Genomic DNA, 16661 nt, shown 5'->3' with positions numbered 1-16661 from the left:
TATAATAACTACCTAGCTAAAAGAAATACAAAATTACCTGTAAAATAAATCCTAACCTAAGTTACAATTAAACCTAACACTACACTATCATTAAATTAATTAACTACAAGTAGCTACAATTCAATACAATTAAATAAACTAACTAAAGTACAAAAATAAAAAAAAAACTAAGTTACAAAAAATAAACAAATATTACAAGATTTTTAAGCTAATTACACCTAATCTAAGCCCCCTAATAAAATAACAAAGCCCCCCAAAATAAAAAAAATGCCCCACCCTATTCTAAATTACAAAAGTTAACAGCTCTATTACCTTACCAGCCCTTAAAAGGGCCCAAAGTATTCAGCTCTTTTGCATGTTAAAAAAAATACAACCCCCCCAACATTAAAACCCACCACCCACATACCCCTACTCTAACCCACCCAAACCCCCCTTAAAAAAACCTAACACTAACCCCCTGAACATCTCCCTTCCTTGAGTCGTCTTCAGCCAGCCGACCACCGGTGGAACAGAAGAGGACATCCGCAGCGGCCGAAGTCATCATCCAAGGGGCGCTGAAGAGGTCTTCCATCCGATAGAAGTCTTCATCCATGCGGCGTCTTCAATCTTCATCCATCCGGAGCGGAGCCCTCTTCAAACGAGCCGACGCGGAGCTATCCTCTTCCAACGACGCCTACCTGACAAATCCTTTAAGTGACGTCATCCAAGATGGCGTCCCTCGAATTCCGATTGGCTGATAGGATTCTATCAGCCAATCGGAATTAAGGTAGGAAAAATCTGATTGGCTGCAATCAGCCAATCAGATTCAAGTTCAATCCGATTGGCTGATCCAATCAGCCAATCAGATTGAGCTTGCATTCTATTGGCTGTTCCGATCAGCCAATAGAATGCAAGCTCAATCTGAGTGGCTGATTGCATCAGCAATCAGATTTTTCCTACTTTAATTCCAATTGGCTGATAGAATCCTATCAGCCAATCGGAATTCGAGGGACGCCATCTTGGATGATGTCACTTAAAGGCATATCCATTCATCGGGTAGGCGTCGTTGGAAGAGGATGGCTCCGCGTCGGCTCGTTTGAAGAAGGCTCCGCTCCGGATGGATGAAGATTGAAGACGCTGCATGGATGAAGACTTCTATCGGATGGAAGACCTCTTCAGCGCCCCTTGGATGATGACTTTGGCCGCTGCGGATGTCCTCTTCTGTTCCATCGGTGGCCGGCTGGCTGAAGACGACTCAAGGTACGGAGATCTTCAGGGGGTTAGTGTTAGTTTTTTTTAAGGGGGGTTTGGGTGGGTTAGAGTAGAGGTATGTGGGTGGTGGGTTTTAATGTTGGGGGAGTTGTATTTTTTTTAACATGCAAAAGAGCTGAATACTTTGGGGCATGCCCCGCAAAAGGCCCTTTTAAGGGCTGGTAAGGTAATAGAGCTGTTAACTTTTGTAATTTAGAATAGGGTAGGGGATTTTTTTATTTTGGGGGCTTTGTTATTTTATTAGGGGGCTTAGATTAGGTGTAATTAGCTTAAAAATCTTGTAATATTTTTTTATTTTTTGTAACTTAGTTTTTTTTATTTTTTGTACTTTAGTTAGTTTATTTAATTGTATTGAATTGTAGCTACTTGTAGTTAATTAATTTAAATTATTTAATGATAGTGTAGTGTTAGGTTTAATTGTAACTTAGGTTAGGATTTATTTTACAGGTAATTTTGTATTTCTTTTAGCTAGGTAGTTATTATATAGTTAATAACTATTTAATAACTATTGTACCTAGTTAAAATAAATGCAAAGTTACCTGTAAAATAAATATAAATCCTAAGATAGCTACAATGTAATTATTAATTACATTGTAGCTATCTTAGGGTTTATTTTACAGGTAAGTATTTAGTTTTAAATAGGAATAATTTATTTAATGATAGTGTAGTGTTAGGTGTAATTGAAACTTAGGTTAGTTTTTATTTTACAGGTAAATTTGACTTTATTTTATCTAGGTAGCTATTAAATAGTTAATAACTATTTAATAGCTATTGTACCTAGTTAAAATAAATTTAAATTTGCCTGTAAAATAAAAATAAATCCTAAAATAGCTACAATATAATTATTAGTAATATTGTAGCTATATTAGGGTTTATTTTATAGGTAAGTATTTAGTTTCAAATAGGAATAATTAATTTAATAAGAGTTATATTTATTTAGATTTATTTAATTAATATTTAAGATAGGGGGGTGTTACGGTTAGTGTTAGACTTAGGTTTAGGGGTTAATAATTTTATTATAGGTTGCGGCGGCGTAGGGGGGGCAGGATAGGGGTTGATAAATTTATTATAGGTGGCGACGGTGTAGGGGGGGCAGATTTGGGGTTAATAAGTTTAATATAGGTGGCGGTGGGGTCCGGGAGCGGCGGTTTAGGGGTTAAACAATTTAGTTGCGGCGGGGACCGGGATCCGCAGGATAGGGGTTAATAAATTTATTATAGGTGGCGGCGGTATGGGGGCAGGATAGGGGTTAATAGGTATTATGTAGGTGGCGGCGGGGTCCGGGAGCGGCGGTTTAGGGGTTAATACATTTATTATAGTTGCGGCGGGGTCTAGGAGTGGCGGTTTAGGGGTTAATAACTTTATTTAGTTGCGGGGGCTCTGGGGGCGCCAGTATAGGGTGTAAAACAGTGTAGTTTAATGTGGGTGCTTAGTGACAGCTTATCAATAAAGCTGGGAAAAAGCCGAAGAGCAGCGAGATCGGATGAGTGATAACTATCACAGTCCGCTGCTCATTGCCCCGTACTTGGTGCGCGGCTTTTTGACAGCTTTTTTGATAACTTTGGCGAGCGTATTCAGGTCCGCGGCGGCGATGTGAGGTGAGCTTAGGCGGGCGTATTGGGGCCGGCGAAGGCAGGTAAGTAGACGGCTTGATAACTAGAGGCCATAGTGAGTATGCACAAGGGGAGACAACTAATAACCTTTGGTCAGATGGGCTAGGCACTAGAGGAAGTGCAAAAATCTGAGCTTTTGTTGGGGTGCATGTGTTGTAAGATCTATAGCGTACTCCTTGTCCTAAATATAAAGTTAAGCTGAATTGCATTACTTTTAAAGTAACTATGCTCCACAGCTGCTAACCAAGAGACCCATTGCTTCATAGAAATTCTGTAAGTAATTGACAAGGGATCACTCACCCTGGCTGGAATTTCTGTGCGATAATCTCAAAAAACTGCAGTATTATTCTATATTTATATGGCACTATAGAAACACTAGATATAGTACCTTATTGCTGCTTTAACTATTACACAAAATATCTATTGGGAATGGCTGAAACATCTAAGTTTGCCTTACCTCAGTTGATCTCAGGTATAGAGTGGGTTGTATGGGAGTATCTATGCATGACCCCTTATTACTAAAAAAGATGTTTGCAAATTGTAGTTTTAGCATTGTCAGACATATTGGATATTTAACTGTTTAACTGAACGGTAAACATAAGCATAAACAGGTTGAGCATCAGAATAACATTTATAACAAATGAATATAAATAAAAACTTGAAAAAGCTAAAATATTGTGTTACTGGAATTAACCCATGCCTATCTTTGGTACATAAGAGCTATGGGCACCAGGATCTAATTCGGAGATTGTAAAGTTGATCTGCTTGTCCGTCTGGGCAATTATGACTCCCAAAAACTCAGGCCACCTAAGCAAGTAAACGGACAAGGCTGTCTCAGTAGTCTCAATAGTTAATCTTGCTGATCGAGGGCCAGCATTCTGGACTTCCATAGTGGCGATCTGTTCAGTTAGGGGTTTCTCCTTAGATGGCGCTTTTCCTCTGGAGCCTGTAAAGTTCATTCTGGTTATCTGTCTGGGCAATTATGGCTCCTAATAATTCAGGCCACCTCAGTCTGTAAACACAGACAAGGCTGTCTCTATAGTTAATGTCGCTGATCGAGGACTGGCATTCTAGACTTCCATAATGGCAGTCTGTTCAGTTAGGGATTTCTCCTTAGATTGCACTTTTCCTTGAGTGCTGGCAGGCTCCACTCTAAGCAGAACCAAGTGAATCTTACAGGTTGGTTGGATGTTACTTGAGTCCAAGGTAGTTTTTATCAGCCACTCTTGGTGCGTGTAGCTCCCCATGGGGGCAAGTGAGCTGTCAGTCATCCTCCGTGTAAGGTTTGTAGGGTCTTGGCAGACGACAAATTGCGATGTAAGAGGTATGCCTCAGCAGGTGGCTTATAACCCATAGTCTCCAGATCCTAGGTTTTACTCGTATCAGTGTTTGATTGGCCGCTGGAGAACAAGGCTGCCGTTATCGTCATCAGACCCAGGTGAAGAGATCCTTTGTAGGTTTTCAGTCGGACTATCATCTGCAACTGGACTTCCATGCTGCTCTAATTGCCTCTGTAAAAGCAGCTTGATGAAGGTCCAGAAGATTACCTGAGCTCTTTTAAGAGAACAACTGGATCCATGTTACACGTAGGTGCTGTCAATTATCAATGTAGTTATAGTGAGCAAGTTAGGGTTTGCATTGAGATTTTAGTAATCTTGCAGTATACAAAAAAACTGTTCGGATATTGGGCTCCCAAAAAGGTTTAAAAGTTATTCTTTATTTAATGAGTCCATTAAAAGCATGGTGAAGACATCAGCATAGTAAGAGCATTAGCATGAACTTACGCGTTTTGGCCATTGGCCGTTTTCATAGATCTTGAACCTCCTTGTCAGAGGTATGCTTTTAAAGGGGACATTAACCCCTCCCTTTAAAACTAATTAAAAAGACAAAAAGCTATTTTATACAAAATATGCTCAACTAGTTTCTGCTAAGATACAAAGGAATGTATAGAAATTCCTACATATAAAAATATTGATGTGAAAGATATTAATAGAGCTAAAGCAATTAGTAAGAGCATGGTCTGCCCTAACGATTTTAGAGTATATCACTAAACCCTTTATATATTGTGGTTTTGACAGGCCTGTCTATATCATACTAAGCAGTTATACTTAAGAATAAACATAATTTAAAACTTAGACTGTATTGCAGTTATCACTGCACTGTAACGACAGGGACACACGTGAGTCCTTGCCAGGGGTGTTAGGAAGTAGGCCGCAACTCATAGAAATATCCAGTAAACCGAGTCTAGCACCAAACCTTGCAATAATAATACCATTCAGGTGAGTTTCCTTTTCTACACAGAGCGTATTTATAGATAAAGCTCAATGGAGCTGTAGAGTGGAGATTTTGTGTAGATTTGTGTAGAGGCTTGCAGGAGCAGACAGTTTAGTGACCTATCATGGCCGCCACCCGGAAGTTCCCCCCAGTATATTTTATTTTTATATATATTAATATTAAAAATATATATATATTAACAAAAAGAGAACTAAAGGGAATTGGTAAGTGCTGTTTCTATAGAAAAAAATATATCAATGGAACATGGATATAAGCATAGATAAACAAAAAATGAAGAATAACATTGTTTAAATGTGAAACTGGGCACATATATATATAGAACAAAGTATTAACAATATAGTTAAAAATGTAGTTAAAAAGTGTGCTTGAAGTGGATGAATATACAATGTAAATATAAAATGTAAGTATAAAGTCTAATGAAAATCCTCCATGTAATATTCTGGACGATATATCCAATTGTCACTCTTATGTGAACCTATGAGCTTGCTTCATGTATAAATATTCAAATTTCCTACTCTCTAACTACCAGCAAACTTATACAACTTTAGCCACTTGGCTCATTTCAAATCCTTTAACTGGATTAAATCCTAAAACTTACCTCTCAGCTCTCACTGAGCCTCTGTGTCTGCCTTCCATTGAGCTTTCCTGTCTATGCACACCTGTCTTCCCCTCCCAGAATTGAACTAGCCTTTCTCTAGCTGCAGTGTGAAAAGAAGATTCAACAGATTTGCTGTAGATTTACTACAACAGCATAACTGGGGTAATAATTATATTACTGGGGAGGCTGCCAAGAGGCCTACAGCACCATTAAAGGAGCTGGAGGAATATCTGGCAAGTACTGGCTGTGTGGCGCATGTATCACCCGTATTCTTCATATGTCTGGGGCTATGGGGTAGAGTGGCAAGACGGAAGCCTTTTCTTACAAAAAAAACCCATCCAAGCCCAGCTAAAGTTTGCAAAAAGACATCTTAAGTCTCTGAAAAGCATGTCACAAAAGGTTCTCTGGTTTGATGAAACCAAGATTAAACTTTTTGTCCAGAAAATATATATGTTCGGCGCAAAAACACTGCATATAACCAAAAGAACACCATACCCACAGTAAAGCATTTTGGTGGCAGCATCATGCTTTGGGTCTTTTTTTCTTCAGCTGGAACTGGGGCATTAGTCAAGCTAGAGGGAATTATGAACAGTTTAAAATACCAGACAATATTGGCACAAAACCTTCAGGCTTCTGCTAGAAAGCTGAACATGAAGAGGAACTTCTTCTTTAAGCATGACAATGCCCCAAAGTATTCATCCAAATCAACAAAGGAATGGCTTCACCAGAAGAAGATTAAAGTTTTTGAATGGCCCAGTCAGAGCCCAGACCTGAATCCAATCGAAAATCTGTGGGGTGATCTTAAGTGGGCTGTGCACAAGAGATGCTCTCACAATCTGACAGATTTGGAGTGTTTTTGCAAAGAAGAGTGGGCAAATCTTGCCAAGTCAAGATGTGCCATGCTGAAAAACTCATACTGAAAAAGACTGAGTGCTGTAATAAAATCAAAGGGTGCTTCAACAAAGTATTAGTTTAAGGGTGTGCACACTTATGCAACCATATTATTTTAGTTTTTTATTTCTACTTCCCTCCACCTAAAAGATTTTAGTTTGTTTTGCAATTGAGTTGTACAGTTTATAGGTCACATTAAAGGTATAAAAAGTTCTGAAATGATTTATCTTTGTCTCATTTTTTTACATCACAGAAACACGACATTTTAAAAGGGGTGTGTAGACTTTTTATATCCACTGTATATATATATATATATATATATATACACACACACAAATAATTTTATTCAAAGTTTGCAACCATAAGCCTAGATCTGTTTGGCTTATGCATTAATATGTCCTTTTCTGTTGAGTTATTATTTATATACAAAACTCTTTATCCAAACTGTTTGGGAGTGGAAAAGGTTTGGATTTCGGAATAGTTGTTAAAGTATTAATGAAACATTCTGGATTTTAAATGTATTATTATTAACGGTTAGTTTTTGAACAGTTTCAGCAAGAAATAGAGTTTAGATAAATCTTTGGGAGTGCTGCCAATGAGACTTTTTGCATACGCTTTTCTATTAAAATTGGAATCTTATTCAAACAATATGGCCATATTCTCTTTAGTTAGTCACCAAATTACAAGGGGCCCAAATGTTGACTGGTCCTAACACTACAACACTTTTTATGGGCTAAATCATTCCTGCTTCTTTCTTTAAAATAGAATGTGACTCCTTGAGGCCTATTTATCAAGCCGTCAACTGCAAATACGCTGGAATTCCACAGCGTAATTGTGGCGAGCCTGATTCCCCTTATTTATCAAAACAACATACGATCCGCCGGTCTCAGTCCGACACAGATCGATGCTTACATCATTACAGATGTTCCGAATGCAAATTCGGCACTATCTGACAACTTTTGCTAGTTAACAAATTGCTAACAGGAACGCTCGCCACTATTCCGGACAAGCGTACCTGGTTTTCAGTCCACCGCCCTGGAGGCCAGGGGTGCCATAGGAATCAATGGGAGTCTGAAAGCAGAGAAAGCACATGTTCGCTGCTGCCCGATATCCCATTGATTCCTATGGAAGAATAAAAGTTATGTTTACACCTAACACCCTAACATAAGCACCGAGTCTAAACATCCCTAATCTGCCATCCGACATCACCGCCACCTACATAATGTTATTAACCCCTATCCCGCCGCTTCCTATACCGCCACCACCTACATTATACTTATTAACCCCAAATCTGCCCCCCCCGACATTGCCGCCACCTAAATTATACTTATTAACCCCTAATCTGGCGCCCGCCACCGTCGCCACCTACGTAATGATATTAATCCCTATCCCGCTGATCCTGGAGCCCATCGCAACTAAATAAATGTATTAACCCCTAAATCCCTGGCCTCCCACATCACTAGCACTTACTAAAACCTATTAACCCCTAAACCGCCAGCCCCCCACATCGCTATAAACTAAATTAACCTATTAACCCCTAAACCTAACAACCCGCTAACTTTACATTAAGATTACAACATCCCTATCTTATAATAATTTTAAACTTACCTTTAGATTTAAATTAAACTATCTTAAACTAATAATTAATCTACCCTATTAAACTAAAATTACATTAAACTATATTGAACTATTAATTAATCTACCCTAACTATTAGACTAAAATTACATTAAACTATATTAAACTATTAATTAATCTACCCTATTAGAGTAAAATTACATTAAACTATATTAAACTATTAATTAATCTACCCTAACTATTAGATTAAAATTAAATTAAACTATATTAAACTAATAATTAACCTACCCTAACTGTTATACTAAAATTACATCAAACTACAAATTAAATTAACTATATTATATATTTAAAAACCTAACCCTACTCAAATAATTTAAATCTATTATTAAAAATTACAAAGCTACAAAAAACTAACAACTAAGTTACAAAAAATAACAAACACTAAGTTCCAAAAAAATAAACACTAAATTACACAAAATAAAAAATAAATTATCATATATTTAAACTAATTACACCAAATCTAAGAGCCCCATGAAAATAAAAAAGCCCCCCCCCAAATAAAAAACCCCTAGCCTAAATGAACTACCAATGGCCCTTAAAAGGGCCTTCTGCGGGGCATTGCCCCAAAGAAATCAGCTCTTTTACCTGTAAATAAAAAATACAAATACCCCCCCAACAGTAAAAACCCACCACCCACACAACCAAACCCACCAAATAAAAACCTAATCTAAAAACCTAAGCTCCCCATTGCCCTGAAAAGGGCATTTGTATGGGCATTGCCCTTAAAAGGGCATTTAGCTCTTTTTCAAAAGCCCAAACCCTAATCTAAAATTAAAACTCACCCAATAAACCCTTAAAAAAGCCTAACACTAACCCCCGAAGATCCACTTACAGTTTCTGAAGAGCCGACATTCATCCTCAACAAAGCGACAGAAGTCCTCATCGAAGCCGGCAGAAGTCTTCATCAAACTGGGCCGAAGTCTTCATCCAAGCCAGCAGAAGTCTTCATCCAGACGGCATCAGCCAATAGAATGCGAGCTCAATCCAATTGGCTGATTGGATGATTGGATCAATTTTTTCAACCTTAATTCCGATTGGGCTGATAGAATTCTATCAATCGGAATCTAAGGGACGCCATCTTGGATGACGTCATTTAAAGGAACCTTCATTCGGAAGAAGACGTCATAAGAAGAGGATGCTCCACGTCCGATGTCTTGAAGATGGGGCCGCTCCGCGCCGGATGGATGAAGATAGAAGATGCCGTCTGGATGAAGACTTCTGCCCGGTTGGATGAAGACGTCGGCCCGCTTGGATGAATACTTATGCCGCTTCGTTGAAGATGGATGTCGGCTCTTCAGAAACTGTAAGTGGATCTTCGGGGGTTAGTGTTAGGCTTTTTTAAGGGTTTATTGGGTGGGTTTTAATTTTAGATTAGGGTTTGGGCTTTTGAAAAAGAGCTAAATGCCCTTTTAAGGGCAATGCCCATACAAATGCCCTTCTCAGGGCAATGGGGAAATTAGGTTTTTTAGATTAGGTTTTTATTTGGGGGTTTGGTTGTGTGGGTGGTGGGTTTTACTGTTAGGGGGTATTTGTATTTTTTATTTACAGGTAAAAGAGCTGATTTCTTTGGGGCAATGCCCCACAAAAGGCCCTTTTAAGGGCCATTGGTAGTTTATTGTAGGCTAGGGATTTTTTTTATTTTGGGGGGGCTTTTTTATTTTCATAGGGCTCTTAGATTAGGTGTAATTAGTTTAAATATTTGATAATTTATTTTTTATTTTGTGTAACTTAGTGTTTATTTTTTTTTGTAACTTAGGCCTAGATTTAGAGTTTGGCGGGTAGCCGTCAAAACCAGCATTAGAGGCTCCTAACGCTGGTTTTTACCGCCCACTGGTATTTAGAGTATGTCAGGAAAGGGTCTAACGCTCACTTTGCAGCCGCGAATTTTCCATACCGCAGATCCCCCTACGCCATTTGCGTATCCTATCTTTTCAATGGGATCTTTCTAACGCCGGTATTTAGAGTCGTGGCTGAAGTGAGCGTTCGAAATCTAACGACAAAACTCCAGCCGCAGAAAAAAAACAGGAGTTAAGAGCTTTCTGGGCTAACGCCGGTTTATAAAGCTCTTAACTACTGTGCTCTAAAGTACACTAACACCCATAAACTACCTATGTACCCCTAAACCGAGGCCCCCCCACAACGCCGCCACTCTAATAAAAATTTTTAACCCCTAATCTGCCGCTCCGTACACTGCCGCAACCTACATTATCCCTATATACCCCTAATCTGCTGCCCCTAACATCGCCGACCCCTATATTATATTTATTAACCCCTAATCTGCCCCCCCAACGTCGCCGCCACCTACCTACACTTATTAACCCCTAATCTGCCGACCGGACCGCACCGCTACTATAATAAAGTTATTAACCCCTAATCCGCCTCACTCCCGCCTCAATAACCCTATAATAAATAGTATTAACCCCTAATCTGCCCTCCCTAACATCGCCGACACCTAACTTCAAGCATTAACCCCTAATTTGCCGACCGGAGCTCACCACTACTCTAATACATTTTTTAACCCCTAAAGCTAATTCTAACCCTAACCCTACCAACCCCCTAAGTTAAATATAATTTTTATCTAACGAAATAAATTAACTCTTATTAAATAAATTATTCCTATTTAAAGCTAAATACTTACCTGTAAAATAAACCCTAATATAGCTACAATATAAATTATAATTATATTTTAGCTATTTTAGGATTAATATTTATTTTACAGGCAACTTTGTAATTATTTTAACCAGGTACAATAGCTATTAAATAGTTAATAACTATTTAATAGTTACCTAGTTAAAATAATTACAAAATTACCTGTAAAATAAATCCTAACCTAAGTTACAATTAAACCTAACACTACACTATCAATAAATTAATTAAATACAATACCTACAAATAAATACAATGAAATAAACTAACTAAAGTACAAAAAATAAAAAAGAACTAAGTTACAAAAAATAAAAAAATATTTACAAACATTAGAAAAATATTGCAACAATTTTAAACTAATTACACCTACTCTAAGCCCCCTAATAAAATAACAAAGATCCCCAAAATAAAAAAAATGCCCTACCCTATTCTAAAATTAAAATAGAAAAGCTCTTTTACCTTACCAGCCCTGAAAAGGGCCCTTTGCGGGGCATGCCCCAAAGAATTCAGCTCTTTTGCCTGTAAAAAAAACCATACAATACCCCCCCCCAACATTACAACCCACCACCCACATACCCCTAATCTAACCCAAACCCCCCTTAAATCAACCTAACACTAAGCCCCTGAAGATCTTCCTACCTTATCTTCACCACGCCGGGTTCACTGATCGATCCAGAAGAGCTCCTCCGATGTCTTGATCCAAGCCCAAGCGGGGGGGCTGAAGATGTCCATAATCCGACTGAAGTCTTCATCCAAGCGGGAGCTGAAGAGGTCCATGATCGGGCTGAAGTCTTCATCCAAGCGGGAGCTGAAGAGGTCCATGATCGGGCTGAAGTCTTCTATCAAGCGGCATCTTCAATCTTCTATCTTCCGGATCCATGTTCATCCCGCCGACGCCGAACATCCATCTTCACCGACGACTTTCCGACGAATGACGGTTCCTTTAAAGGGACGTCATCCAAGATGGCGTCCCTCGAATTCCGATTGGCTGATAGGATTCTATCAGCCAATCAGAATTAAGGTAAGAAAATTCTGATTGGCTGATGGAATCAGCCAATCAGAATGAAGTTCAATCCGATTGGCTGATCCGATCAGCCAATCAGATTGAGCTCGCATTCTATTGGCTGATCGGAACAGCCAATAGAATGCGAGCTCAATCTGATTGGATTTGTAGGTATTGTATTTAATTAATTTATTGATAGTATAGTGTTAGGTTTAATTGTAGATAATTGTAGGTAGTTTATTTAATTAATTTATTGATAGTGTAGTGTTAGGTTTAATTGTAACTTAGGTTAGGACTTATTTTACAGGTAATTTTGTAATTATTTTAACTAGGTAACTATTAAATAGTTATTAACTATTTCTATTTAATAACTATTGTACCTGGTTAAAATAATTACAAAGTTGCCTGTAAAATAAATATGAATCCTAAAATAGCTACAATATAATTATAATTTATATTGTAGCTATATTAGGGTTTATTTTACAGGTAAGTATTTAGCTTTAAATAGGAATAATTTATTTAATAAGAGTTAATTTATTTCGTTAGATTTAAATTATATTTAACTTAGGGGGGTGTTAATGTTAGGGTTAGACTTAGCTTTAGGGGTTAATACATTTATTAGAGTAGCGGTGAGATCCGGTCGGCAGATTAGGGGTTAATTATTGTAGGTAGGTGGAGGCGACGTTGGGGGCGGCAGATTAGGGGTTAATAAATATAATATAGGGGTCGGCGGTGTTAGGGGCAGCAGATTAGGAATACATAGGGATAACGTAGGTTGCGGTGGTGTACGGAGCGGCAGATTAGGGGTTAATAATAATATGCAGGGGTCAGCGATAGCGGGGGCAGCAGATTAGGGGTTAATAAGTGTAAGGCTAGGGGTGTTTAGACTCGGGGTACATGTTAGGGTGTTAGGTGCAGACTTAGGAAGTGTTTCCGCATAGGAAACAATGGGGCTGCGTTAGTAGCTGAACGCTGCTTTTTTGCAGGTGTTAGTTTTTTTTTTCAGCTCAAACAGCCCCAAATGACTGTTTAGTTAACAACAGTCCGCTGCTCATCGCCCCGTACTTGGTGCGCTGCTTTTTGACAGCTTTTTATATAAATATGGAGAGCGTATTCAGGTCCACGGCCACGATGTCAGGCGATGTCAGGCGAGCGTATTGGTGCCGTCGAATGCAAGAAAGTTGACGGCTTGATAAGTAGGCCTCTTTGGCTTTATAATTTTAAAAATGTTTTTCTTTATATTAGCAAGTGGATGTGCTCCAATACCCCCTATTTATATATATATATATATATATATATATATATATATAAAAATATATATATATATATGTTATGGGTAAAGTCAGATATTGGGTAATCCTAGGATTACCTGGGTAAAATAGACATTACCCAAGCCTGATGTAAAATCATAAATCCCCTCAGAGTGCATGCGCTTCTTCGAGTCACTACAGGGAGTGCAGAATTATTAGGCAAGTTGTATTTTTGAGGATTAATTTTATTATTGAACAACAACCATGTTCTCAATGAACCCAAAAAACTCATTAATATCAAAGCTGAATAGTTTTGGAAATAGTTTTTAGTTTGTTTTTAGTTATAGCTATTTTAGGGGGATATCTGTGTGTGCAGGTGACTATTACTGTGCATAATTATTAGGCAACTTAACAAAAAACAAATATATACCCATTTCAATTATTTATTTTTACCAGTGAAACCAATATAACATCTCAACATTCACAAATATACATTTCTGACATTCAAAAACAAAACAAAAACAAATCAGTGACCAATATAGCCACCTTTCTTTGCAAGGACACTAAAAAGCCTGCCATCCATGGATTCTGTCAGTGTTTTGATCTGTTCACCATCAACATTGCGTGCAGCAGCAACCACAGCCTCCCAGACACTGTTCAGAGAGGTGTACTGTTTTCCCTCCTTGTAAATCTCACATTTGATGATGGACCACAGGTTCTCAATGGGGTTCAGATTAGGTGAACAAGGAGGCCATGTCATTAGATTTTCTTCTTTTATACCCTTTCTTGCCAGCCACGCTGTGGAGTACTTGGACGCGTGTGATGGAGCATTGTCCTGCATGAAAATCATGTTTTTCTTGAAGGATGCAGACTTCTTCCTGTACCACTGCTTGAAGAAGGTGTCTTCCAGAAACTGGCAGCAGGACTGGGAGTTGAGCTTGACTCCATCCTCAACCCGAAAAAGCCCCACAAGCTTATCTTTGATGATACCAGCCCAAACCAGTACTCCACCTTGCTGGCGTCTGAGTCGGACTGGAGCTCTCTGCCCTTTACCAATCCAGCCACGGGCCCATCCATCTGGCCCATCAAGACTCACTCTCATTTCATCAGTCCATAAAACCTTAATAAAATCAGTCTTGAGATATTTCTTGGCCCAGTCTTGACGTTTCAGCTTGTGTGTCTTGTTCAGTGGTGGTCGTCTTTCAGCCTTTCTTACCTTGGCCATGTCTCTGAGTATTGCACACCTTGTGCTTTTGGGCACTCCAGTGATGTTGCAGCTCTGAAATATGGCCAAACTGGTGGTAAGTGGCATCTTGGCAGCTGCACGCTTGACTTTTCTCAGTTCATGGGCAGTTATTTTGCGCCTTGGTTTTTCCACACGCTTCTTGCGACCCTGTTGACTATTTTGAATGAAACGCTTGATTGTTCGATGATCATGCTTCAGAAGCTTTGCAATTTTAAGAGTGCTGCATCCCTCTGCAAGATATCTCACTATTTTTTACTTTTCTGAGCCTGTCAAGTCCTTCTTTTGACCCATTTTGCCAAAGGAAAGGAAGTTGCCTAATAATTATGCACACCTGATATAGGGTGTTGATGTCATTAGACCACACCCCTTCTCATTACAGAGATGCACATCACCTAATATGCTTAATTGGTAGTAGGCTTTCGAGACTATACAACTTGGAGTAAGACAACATGCATAAAGAGGATGATGTGGTCAAAATACTCATTTGCCTAATAATTCTGCACACAGTGTACATCAAACATATATACGATGCACTGTAATTTTCTTCTCTATCTTTTTTTCCTCTGCCTGGGGGGTTAAAGGGGGGCAAGCCCCCCTTGTAAATCTTGTTCCCCAAGGTTTGCTTGGGGTGGATGCCAGAGGATCGGCGGGTCGCCTGCTTTAAACCCCCCAGGCGGAGGCCAAAAAAATAGTGTACATGGGGGAATTGCAGTACATTGGGCTTTACCCACAGCCACATTGATAATATCCGTTTTACCTGGGTAATCCTAGGATTACCCGGATATCTTACTTTACTCGTAATATATATATATATATATATATATGTAATGCTCGTGGGATATTCCTCTATCAGACCAAACTTGGCCTGTAGTCTTCTTATCCCGGCGTCAAGTGGAATGATAGGAAATATCCCAGAGCAGAGAAAGTTTGTAAAATGAGGTAAGCAGTACTCACAGTAGGCAGGGTAGTCCTTAGCGGCAACAGGAAGGAAATCCAGTAGTAAGGCAGTTCAGGGGTAAACCAATAGAAGGACCAGGAACAGGCAGGAGTCAGCAACAAAAGGAAATCCAGTAATATAACCGTTCAGGGGTAAACCAGTAGAATGGTCAGGCAGAGAGAGTTCGGTACCAGTATAGCAATCCAACAGTTCAGGGTTAAGCAGGCAGAGTGGTGAGACAGGCAGTGTTCAGCAACAGCATAACAATCCAGCACCCCAGGGGTTAAGCAAGCAGAGTAGTCAGACAGGCAGAGTTCAGTAACATAATAGCAATCCAGTAATAAAGTACACAGCACCCAGGAGCACGAAAAGTACCACCTACACCTGGCCAATGCAAGTAGAGAACAAAGGCACCCAAACAGCCCCAGGCTTGCGCCAAGGAACAGACCCAGGAGGCCCAGAGGGCCGCCGCCGCAGTAAGTGTGCCCAGAGTACCGCTGCGTCCACAGCAACCACCACTGCAACCGGAGAGAACCGACTGCACCCGCGTCAACGGCCACAGGAAAGGGAGCGGATCGGCGTGACAGAACCCCTTTCTCAAAGGGTACCTCCGGGACCCTAACGTGGCTTGGAGGGATGAGCAGAGTGAAACCTGGAGACCAAAGAAGGAGCATGCACATCACGGGCAGGAATCCAGGAACGATCTGCCACAGAATAACCCTTCCAATGCATGAGGTAGTGCAGCTGCATTCGCCAGTATTTGGAGTCCAGTATCTTTGCAACCTCATACACAGGCTTACTATGAATTAAGAGCGGAGGAGGAGGAGGTCTGATTCGAGTATATCTGTACTTGATATAGGGCTTGAGTATGGGATGTGAAAGACTGGGTGTATGTGCAAGATGCTGGGCAAGGCCACTTTATAGGCAACAGGAGACAGTCTTTTAAGGACTCTATAAGGCCCGATGTATCTGGGCCCTAATTTATGACTGGGTTGACATAGACGAACATGTCGAGTAGAGACCTAGACATGTTCTCCTACCGAAAAGGCACAAACAGTAGCTCAATGATGATCAGCAAACCTCTTGTATCTGGAGACAGCTAAACGTAACTGAGAGCGAATACATTGCCAATAAGTAGTGAGGTTAGTAACATGTAGGTCTGCAGCAGGCACCCCTGTTGACTAAACGGAAAGAGGAAAGACACAAGGTTGGTAGCCTGCTGCGGCTTGAAATGGAGAACATTGTAAAGAAGAGTGCCAATGAGTGTTCTTTGCCAGTTCGGCTAAGGGCAACAA

This window comes from Bombina bombina, chromosome 1 (genome assembly GCF_027579735.1).
Source record: "Bombina bombina isolate aBomBom1 chromosome 1, aBomBom1.pri, whole genome shotgun sequence".
Lineage (NCBI taxonomy): Eukaryota > Metazoa > Chordata > Amphibia > Anura > Bombinatoridae > Bombina > Bombina bombina.
The sequence above is the reverse complement of the archived record's forward strand: the minus strand, read 5'-3'. Positions refer to the sequence as shown.